This window comes from Musa acuminata, chromosome BXJ2-11 (genome assembly GCF_036884655.1).
Source record: "Musa acuminata AAA Group cultivar baxijiao chromosome BXJ2-11, Cavendish_Baxijiao_AAA, whole genome shotgun sequence".
NCBI lineage: Eukaryota > Viridiplantae > Streptophyta > Magnoliopsida > Zingiberales > Musaceae > Musa > Musa acuminata.
The window spans coordinates 18,164,765-18,174,434 of NC_088348.1; the positions used below are offsets into that span (position 1 = coordinate 18,164,765).

General features: G+C 40.7%; 1 long non-coding RNA gene across 1 annotated transcript; it reads left to right on the forward strand.

The window, feature by feature from the left end:
- The first annotated feature begins 5,860 nt into the window (after nucleotides 1-5,860).
- LOC135627649 (uncharacterized) lies at nucleotides 5,861-9,027 on the forward strand. Its single transcript, XR_010492660.1, has 2 exons — nucleotides 5,861-6,931; nucleotides 8,884-9,027. It is a non-coding gene; the product is annotated as an uncharacterized LOC135627649 (long non-coding RNA).
- The last annotated feature ends 643 nt before the right edge of the window (nucleotides 9,028-9,670 follow it).

Below are 9,670 nucleotides of genomic sequence, written 5' to 3' on the forward strand. Positions count from 1 at the left end.
CCGAACAAGTCCATATGGATCAATTGTAAGGGCCTAGAGGTGCTTATTTGATTCTTAGATTTGAAACTACCCTTAATTTGTTTTCCTAATTGACAAGCATCATACACATTATCTTTGATGAACTTGATATGAGGAATTCCTCGTACAAGTTCTTTGGATGATATTTGAGTAATTAGTTTTATGCTAGCATGACCAAATCTCCTATGCCAAAGCCAAGCATCCTCATTCAAAACCGGGAAACACATTTCATTGCAAAGATCATTGATGTCAATGGTGTATATGTTATTCTGTTTTAATGCAATCAGAGATGTGTTTTTGTGTGGTTTTTCAATGATGCAAACATTAGATTCAAATTTACCGATATATCCTTTATCACATAATTGACTAATGCTTAAGAGGTTATGTTTTAAACCATCAACTAACAAAACATCTTCAATAAAAAGTTGGATTTGTTACCTATGGTTCATTTGCCAAAGATTTTACCCTTGTTGTTGTCTACGAATGTGACATAGCCTTCGTCTATGCTAGTGAGCTTAGAGAATTGAGATGGATCTCCGGTCATATGCCTTGAGCATCCACTATCAAGGTACCATCTCTTGCTCCTAGCTTGTGATGGTGTATGTCTCTACAAGAAAGGATAATTTTTAGGTACCCATTTCCTTTTGGGTACCTCAAAAACTGATCTACATTGTTTATTATGTTGCATAGAGTTTATCATGGTTCCTTTAGGAACCCAAATCAGTTTGTTCGGGCTAATTTTCTTGAATGGACATGTTTGTTCGGGCTACGTTTTGTGTCCATGTTTGTAACAAAAGTTACATTTGCTTTGGTGTCGAACATGTAAGATAGGGCCTTTTATGAAGGTGGTTGGATTTTAGTGAGGACTTCTCACAAATCCGATTTCACTTCTTTTGGGAACATGACCCTTATTTGTAAGGATCATGTTCAAAGACTTGCTACCAACCTCGAATTTCTTCAAGGTGTCCTTAAGTAGCAAGTTCTCTTTTTAGAGAGTTACTATATTATGGCATTTTATACATAGAGCTAAACTATCATGATATTCAGTTTTTAATTTATCAAAATTACTAATAAGACTATCATGCTCCTTTTTTAATAATTTATATTTTCTACTAATTGTTTTGCATTCATCAAATAAGTCATGGAAGGTATTTAATAATTTATCAAATGATAAATTTGCATCAAAATGAGTGGGAGACCAAGATATGTAACTGGCAGATTTCCCTCACTAACCCCTAGGGTATGTGTAATAACATTTTTGTCCTCAATGCAAGGGCTCGTGTAGACTTTACTTTTCGCATGATTTAACTGAAGGCCAGAAACTATACCAAAATCATTCAGAATAGTGGCATTCACAAAACCTACTGTCAGCCTATCCTGCAAAAAATAAAGAATAGAGTTTCTTCCTAGAAAAATAGGCTTCTTTCAAAAGCAGGACGACTTGAACCCATCCGTTCGGTGTTGTATTCTTACTCTATATATTAGTCTAATGCATTTCTTCTGCCTATTGGACTTCTCCAAGATATTGAACGGTTATTAATAAACTTCTTCTGGAATGGCACAAATGATAAGACAATGCATATGGTAAATTGGGACAGCATCTGCAAACCGAAAGATGAAGGGGGGCTGAACTTGAGAAATACTAGAGATTGGAATAAAGCATGTTTAGTAAAGCAATTGTGGGACCTTTTGCAAAACAAATGTTCCTTATGGTCACAATGGGTTTCTGCTAGGTATCTTTCAAATGAATTGATTTGGGAAATTTTAACAAGAACATACCACTCTATAGCTTGGAAAGGAATTTTAAAGGCAAGGAATTGGCTAATCAAACACATTTCTTATGCAATCTCTACTAGAACTAATACTAATATGTGGTACGATCCTTGGGTGAATGGGAAAAGTATATTTCAATTATATGGTGACAGAATACGAAAATACCTTGGGGCTCCCAAAGATTGGAAGGTTTCCGAGTTCATTGCTAATGGTACCTGGTGTCTCCCTACTCCTATTTCTCCTGAAATGTTATCACTTTGGCCGACTATCACAGCTATTTCAATTAGGAACAACCCTTCAAATGTACTTATTTGGCTTCATGACAATGGTAAATTTAGTGCCACATCCGCATGGAATCAAATTAGGCAAAGAAATAACAAGTGGCTCCCAAGCAGTTGGACATGGGATCGACCGGGATCACAGAGACATTCCTTATGTACATGGCAGGCCCTTCTGAATAAACTACCTATAATAGACAATATGAAAAGAAGAGGTATCCATCATGTTAACCGATGCTCCCTTTGCATGCAACAAGAAGAAACTATTGACCATCTCTATGTTGCTTGTGACTATACTAAATGGATATGGAAGGAGATTCTCCAGCGATTCGAACTCAATAGAATGCCGCAACCAAACTTGCATCAAGAATTAGCTGACCTCATGCAATGTTTTTCAAGAAAAGGGCCTCTTACATAATTGACAAAGGTTATATTCAGATGCGCTATTTGGTGGATGTGGAAGGAAAGATGTAGCATAATCTTTGAGTGTCAACACACAAACAATGCTCAGCTCTTGATAGAGATTATTAGAGACTCAAGATCATGTATGGAAAACGATCTCAAAATGGAGCACCTTACATAGAGAGAAAAAGATACTTTTATCAAATTCAATTTTGCTATTAGCTAAAGATCTTGGGCATGATGTCAAAAGCTATACCCACAGGAAATCTTGGCATATCTGGACTTTAAATTTTATTAGTTGGCCATAGTTAAGAGTTATAGTCTACAGCATATGTAGTCATAACTACCACATGAGTACTCTATGAGTTACCTAGCTTCGTCTATAACTTGTATAGATAAAGCTATTTGTAGAAACTTTACACAAAATCAATTTACTTTTACTTATCAAAAAAAGAAAAATCTGCATCAATTTAATTTGTTACCTCCTCTCCGATGGCCATTAGGGCATAATGAGCAACTTGCTCGGTGTTGGACTTCTCTTCTTCGGACGCACTTGAGTCATCCCACATTGCTTTGAGTGCCTTCTTCTTTGCTGTTCTCTTCTTAGCTTGGGGACAATCACTTTTCTAGTGTCCCAGCTTTTTGCACTCGTAGCAAATAACTTGGTCATTTTTGGGTTCAAATTTATTTTTTGTGTCATTTTTAAACTTGTTTCTCTTAATAAATTTTTTAAATTTCCTTGTTAGAAGTGTCAAGTCATCGTCACAGTCCTCATCACTTGAGTTTTCTTTCAAGTGGTCATCTAAAGTTCTAAGTGTCATATCCTTCCTGTTCTTTGGAAGGATGTCTTCTTGCTCTTCATGAGCTTTGCAAGTCATTTCATAGGTCATTAATGACCCGATTAGTTCTTCAAGAGGAAAGTTGTTTAAATATTTAGCCTCTTGAATAGTAGTCACTTTAGGGTCCCAACTCTTAGGAAGGGATCTTAGAATCTTATTTACGAGCTCAAAATCCGAAAAACTTTTGCCGAGTCCGTTTAGACCATTGATGATATCAGTGAAATGGGTGTACATGTCGCCAATAGTCTCACTCGGTTTCATTCGAAAAAGTTCAAAAGAATGTATCAAAAGAATGATTTTTGACTCTTTCACTCTACTTGTGCCTTCGTGAGTCACTTCGAGTGTATGCCAAATATCAAACGCGGTTTCACAAACCGAAACATGAGTGAACTCATTTTTAACAAGTGCACAAAATAAGGCATTCATAGCCTTTGCATTAAGAGCGAAAGTCTTCTTCTATAATTCATTCCAATCGATCATTGGAAGAGAAGACTTCAAAAATCCATTTTCGACAAGATTCCGAAGTTCAAAATCCATTAAAATAAGGAAGATCATCATTCGGGTCTTCCAATAGGTGTAGTCCATCCCATTGGCTTCCTCCTTTGACGAGGTCACCGACGTCCACTAGAGGCCTTCCTTCAATAGGCGAAGGCCAACCACCCTTTTACAATTTCACTCCTTTTGACAGGCTTAGGAGATAACTCTTATAGAATTTTCGCTCCTCTCTTGAATGATCAAAACTTGGAAGAAAAGAGGGAGGAGAACTTTTAGCATATATAACACTTTTGAGCTCTAAAAATCACAGAGTTGTTAGGATCGAGAGCACTAAGAGGGGGGGGGGTGAATTAGTGCAGCGGAAATCTTTCAGCGATTAAAAATGAAAGCTGCGTTTGTTTGATAGAAACTATTTTGATGCAAAAGCCGATTCTAAGATTACTTATGATTGAGTACAGTTTACGTCTAAACACAGTTTGCGTCGAAGCGCAGTTTACGCAGTTTGCGTCTAAATGCAGTTTGTGTCTAAATGCAGATTGCGACTAAGCGCAGTTTGCATCTAAGTGCAGTTTGCGTCTTAGGCTCAGATTGCGTCTAAGCGTAGTTTGCGCAGTTTGCGTCTAAGCGCAGATTGCGTCGAAGCTCAGATTGCGTCTAAGCGCAGTTTGCGTTTAAGCGCAGTTTGCGTCTTAAGTGCAGATTGCGTCTAAGCGCAGTTTGCGTCTAAACACAGTTTTACATCAAAACGTAGATTCGGAAAGATTTGAACTTAGACACTCGTTCGTAAAAGCGCAGAAGTCAGTTTGCAGTTATAAATGGAATGTAAACGCGAACTACAGAGAAACTCGTTCGTAAAAGCGCAGAAATCAGTTTGCAGTTATAAACAGAATCAAGACGTAAATGTAAACTGCAAAGAAACTCGTTCGTAAAAGCGTAGAAGACAGTTTGCAGTTATAAATAGAATCGAAACGTAAGTGTAAACCGCAATGTAGAGATCGTACGAAAACACAGATTTACGTCTGAATGCAGATTCGGAAAGAACAGAACTTAGAAACTTGTTCGTAAAAGCGCAGAGAGCAGTAGCTATGTAGGAGGTTTGCAGTAATGATAAAGTGCTCAAAATGAAAGCAAACCAGAGATTTAGAGTGGTTCGGTCAGTCTTGACCTACTCCACTTTTGGCTTCCTCCACCGACGAGGTCACCGACGTCAACTAGAGGCCTTCCTTCAATAGGCGAAGGCCAACTGCCCTTTTACAGTTTCACTCCTTTTGATGGGCTCAGGAGACAACCCTTACAGAACCTTTTATCTCCTCTCTTTACAACTCAAGACTTGAAGAACAGAAAGAGGAGAACTTTTGGACTTAACACAAATTTGAGCTCTTAGAATCACAGAAAAGATCAAGAATTCGGTGTGATTCTGTATCTTTTCAGTGCTGAATGGGTGGGGTATTTGTAATATCCCCCACTTTTAAAAATGTATTAATAAGGATTTATATGTAAATTGGGGGACCTATATGTAAATATAGAAATTTCAAAGACTAAACTGTTAAGTTGTAAAAAGAAGTAAATAAAGAAAAACCGAAAATTTCGGTTTTATCCCACCGCCTCCCACGCACTCTCTGTTTCTTCGAGAAATAGAGAGGAGCGGTGGGGCATGAGGAGTGAAGAAAAGAAGAAGAAGAGGGAAAAGAAGAGAGGAGGAAGGAGAGAGGAAGAAGAGGGAGAAGAGAAGAAGAAGAAGAAGAAGAGGAGGTGGCTGCAGCGAGGGCTGCAGCGAGGAGCTGTGAGGCGTGGGGAGAAGAAGAGAGGAAGAAGAGGGAGAAGAGAAGAAGAAGAAGAAGAAGAAGAAGAAGAAGAAGAAGAGAGGAGGATAGCTGCGGCAAGGCTGCAGCGAGGAGGTGTGTGGCTTTGGGGAGGAAAAGGGAAGAGGAGAAGAAGAGGGAAAAGAGAGGCAGCTGCAGCAGCCAGGGCTGTAGCACCTCTGTTTCCCGCAGGTGGAAACAGAGGAGAGGATGTGTGGGGCGTTGAGGATGAAAAGGGAAGAAGAAGAAGAAGAAGAAGAAGAAGAAGAAGAAGAAGATAACTGCGGCAAGGCTGCAGCGAGTGATGTGTGGCCTTGGGGAGGAAAAGGGAAGAGGGGAAGAGGAGAAGAAGAAGAAGAGGAAGAGAAAGAGGTGTGATACCTCTGTTTCCTGCAGAGGAAACAGAGGAGAGGGTGTGTGTGACGCCGGGGAAGAAGGGGCTGCAGCTACGGCGATGGCAGCTGCAGCTGGAAGAGAAGAAGAAGAGGAAGATGAGCAGGGGAGGAGGGAGAGGTTGCGGCCGTGGCTGCGGCCGCGACTGCAGCAGTTGCAGCGGGGAGAGAAGAAGAAGAAAGGAAGGAGAAGGAAGAGGAGAAGGGAAAGAAGTAGCTGCGGCTGCGGTTGTGGCAGCTGCAGCTATGGCAGGGAAAGAGGAAGAGAAAAAGGGAAGGAAGAAGAAGAGAAAGGGAAGGAGGGGAGGAAGAGAGGAAGAGGAGAAGGGGCTGCGGCTGCGGCGATGGCAGCTGCAGCTGTGGCAGGGAAAGAGAAAAAGGAAAGGAAGAAGAAGAGAAAGGGAAGGAGAGGAAGAAGAGAGGAAGAGGAGAAGGGGTGGCAGCTGCGGCAGTGGCAGCTGCAGTTGGAAGAGAAGTAGGAGAGGAAATAGAGTAGCAGAGGAAGAAGAGGTTGCGGTTGTGGTGGCTGCGGCCATGGCTGCGACTGCGACTGCGGCAGTTGCAGCTGGGAAAGAAAGGAAAGGAAAGGGGGAAAAAGGGGCTGCGGACGGGATTGCGGTCGCAGCGGCAGCGACTGCGTATGCAGCAATTATGTCTGCGAGAGAAGGGAGGAAGGAAGGTAGTGCGGTGGAAGGGGCTGCGATTGTGGCAGCGGCAGCGGCGGCAGCTGTGGCAGCTGCGTTTGGGAAAGAAAAAGAAGGAATGAGAGTAAGAGAGAGCAAGTGACTGTGCCTCGATGTTCGACACGTGATGTAGTTACGAAGAAAGGAAGAAAACGGGAGCACAAAACGAAACAGAGAGAGGGCACGGAGGAAAAGTAGAAAGATTGGACTGGCACCTTCCTTGGATATTCAGATCAAAATATTTGAAAGGCAAGTTCCCTGATCGTTTCTCCTATAATTGCTCTAACTTTTCTTATTGCAAGTTTCCCGATCGTTCCGCCTGTAATTGTTCTAATCTTTCCTATTGCAAGTATCCTGATCGTTCCTCACTGTAATTTTATCTCTACATTTGCTTTGAATATGAGGAACTTTGAATTGTTCTAGCCTTGCATTTGATATATCTCCTGTTTAGACGTAACGATTCGAATCTGTGCAACTTCTGATATTCTGACCTTTTGATACCGAGCTGCCTATAAGTCTTTGTTGGAAACTCTGATTTGTTCAAAACTGATTTCATTGGAAAATAGACTCGTAGACCTTTCTTTGATATATGGATTGAAAGATTTGGAATCCAAACACCTGTCCAGCTATCTGTTGAATCTGACATTAGGAATTCTGCCAACAGAGATTTTGTTCTACGACACTTGCTTACCAAATTATTTGTAACTCTCTCTGTTGGACAGTTCAATTCATATGAAGCATGTCTTATCTGAAAGTATTATCCAATGATTATTTCTGAGTAAATTGGAGCACGTTTGATAGTTTGAATCATTTGTTCAATGTGCCTTCTGTATTCTGCCAGAAATCGAGCTTTGGTCGATTTCTCATATTCTGGTTTCATTCCTTTGGAAATTGATATCCTTTAGCTTTCTTATTCAATTGAGCTTTATATTACTGCTTTGAATTCTTATATGTTCTTGTCCTTAAAGTTATTGCATTCTTGAAAACTGTTGTGTAACGTTTATGCTATATCGTATTGACTCATATAGGCACATGTATATCCTATTGTTCCGCATTTGCTTTCGATATGTGCCTATTCCAGTTTCATTCCTTTGGACATTGAATTCATCAAATCTTCTTATTGAATTGAGTTATATGTGATTGCTTGGATTCCATATGTGCCCTTGCTTTCAATTCCTTTCAAATCTGAATATGCTTGTGAAATATTATTGCTTACTTCGGATTGACTCGTAAAGGCACATGTACGCTTCGTTGTTCCGCGTGTGCTTCCGACATATGCTACTTGTTGTTGAAACTGCCCTTTTGTACTCTGGTGTGTGGGATTGTTTGGACCTTTGCTAGAAATGGTAAAGGGTATGCGCTGATTTGCCCGCTTTGTGGGGTCCCGCTTTGTGGGATATTCTGGTATGCGCTTATTTGCCCGCTTTGTGGGGTCCCGCTTTGTGGGATATTGCTTAGAGCCTGCGATGCTCTGCCGGCCCCCTTTGACTTCACCTAGACGTGGGTGGATGGAGCTCCCAGACGTGGGAGACTTTTGTCAGGTGGTCATTCAGAAATGGATGAATCACATTCTGACTGAGATCCCACTACACCCTCTATGTGTTTGATATGACATCTAGAGTTTTGGTGAGTTTGTTTCTGTTCATACTCTGGATAAGATTGATATGATTGCAACGTCAAGGACGACGTTTGAGCTCTTGTACGATATGTGTACCGATATGCTCTGGAAGGCTTCATTCCCTGATGATTTTGTTTCGAAATGTTCCATATGCCGTTGATATGCTTCGGAACATTTTATATGCCATTGATAAGCTTGATATGTTTCCTTTGCTTCTGATATGCTCCAATTACGCTGTGCTCCATTTGCTATGAACTGATATGTTCCGAAATGTCCTATTTGCCATTGATATGCTCCAATTACTCTGTGCTCCATTTGCTATGAACTGATATGTTCTGAAATGTCCTATCTGCCATTGATATGCTTCAATTACTCTATGCTCCATTCGTTATGGATCAAATATGTTATGAATGACATGATACGTATGATTTGGTATCTATTGAGATGGTATCCTTGAGAATTCTTGTATTCTGCCTTACATTATGATACCTTACTCGTTTGAATCCGTTCCTTTTGTTCTGAATATGCTTTGTCACTTGCTGAGCCGTTTTTGGCTCACTCCGTTGTTATATAAATCTTTCAGGTCAGCTTGTTACTCTTCGAGATGTTTGATTTGGGCTGAGGCAGTGGATAGCTATTCAGAATGATGGGCAAGTCTGGTTGGTTATTACGATATTGTTGTATAAGTATGTTTTGTATGTAATGAAATGTTGTCGATGAACCGAAATGGATATACTGTGTTAAAGTGTTAGGAGATCTCTCTTATTTGGAATTTCTGAATGTTAAGCCTAATTTATAATGATACGAACTTGTGGTGAATAGTTGGAGTTCTGATTGTATAAATTATTTAGCTTGTGGATTTATAAATATTGTTCATGTTTGTCAAGTTGGCTTGGGTTGCCATAAATGTGAATTATTGAGTGATGTGATATATGATTATAAACTGCACAGGTTTTATGGATGTGAATATGAATAGAATGTTTTTCAGTGTCCTCAAACGTTAGTTTGGATCCTGGATTGGTCTGTGATGAAAAATTTTAAAAATCATGGATATTTTGAGGGGCGTGACAGTATTTATAGGCCCCAACCCAGTTCAAATTTGGAGCTCAAAATGATCAAATCCCGGAATTCCGAGATCAGGCGGTTGCACCTCCTGACTAGAGAGGTTGCACCGCCTAGCAGAGCTCGAAGACTAAGCCTCTGGGCGGTGCTACCTCTGTCAGGGGCGGTTGCACCTCTCTGCCAGAGCTCGAAGACCGAGCTCAGGCGGTTGCACCTCCTGACTGGGGAGGTTGCACCGCCTGGCAGAGCTCGAAACTTGAGCTCTGGCGGTGCTACCTCCTGACAGAGGAGGTTGCACCGCCCAGTCT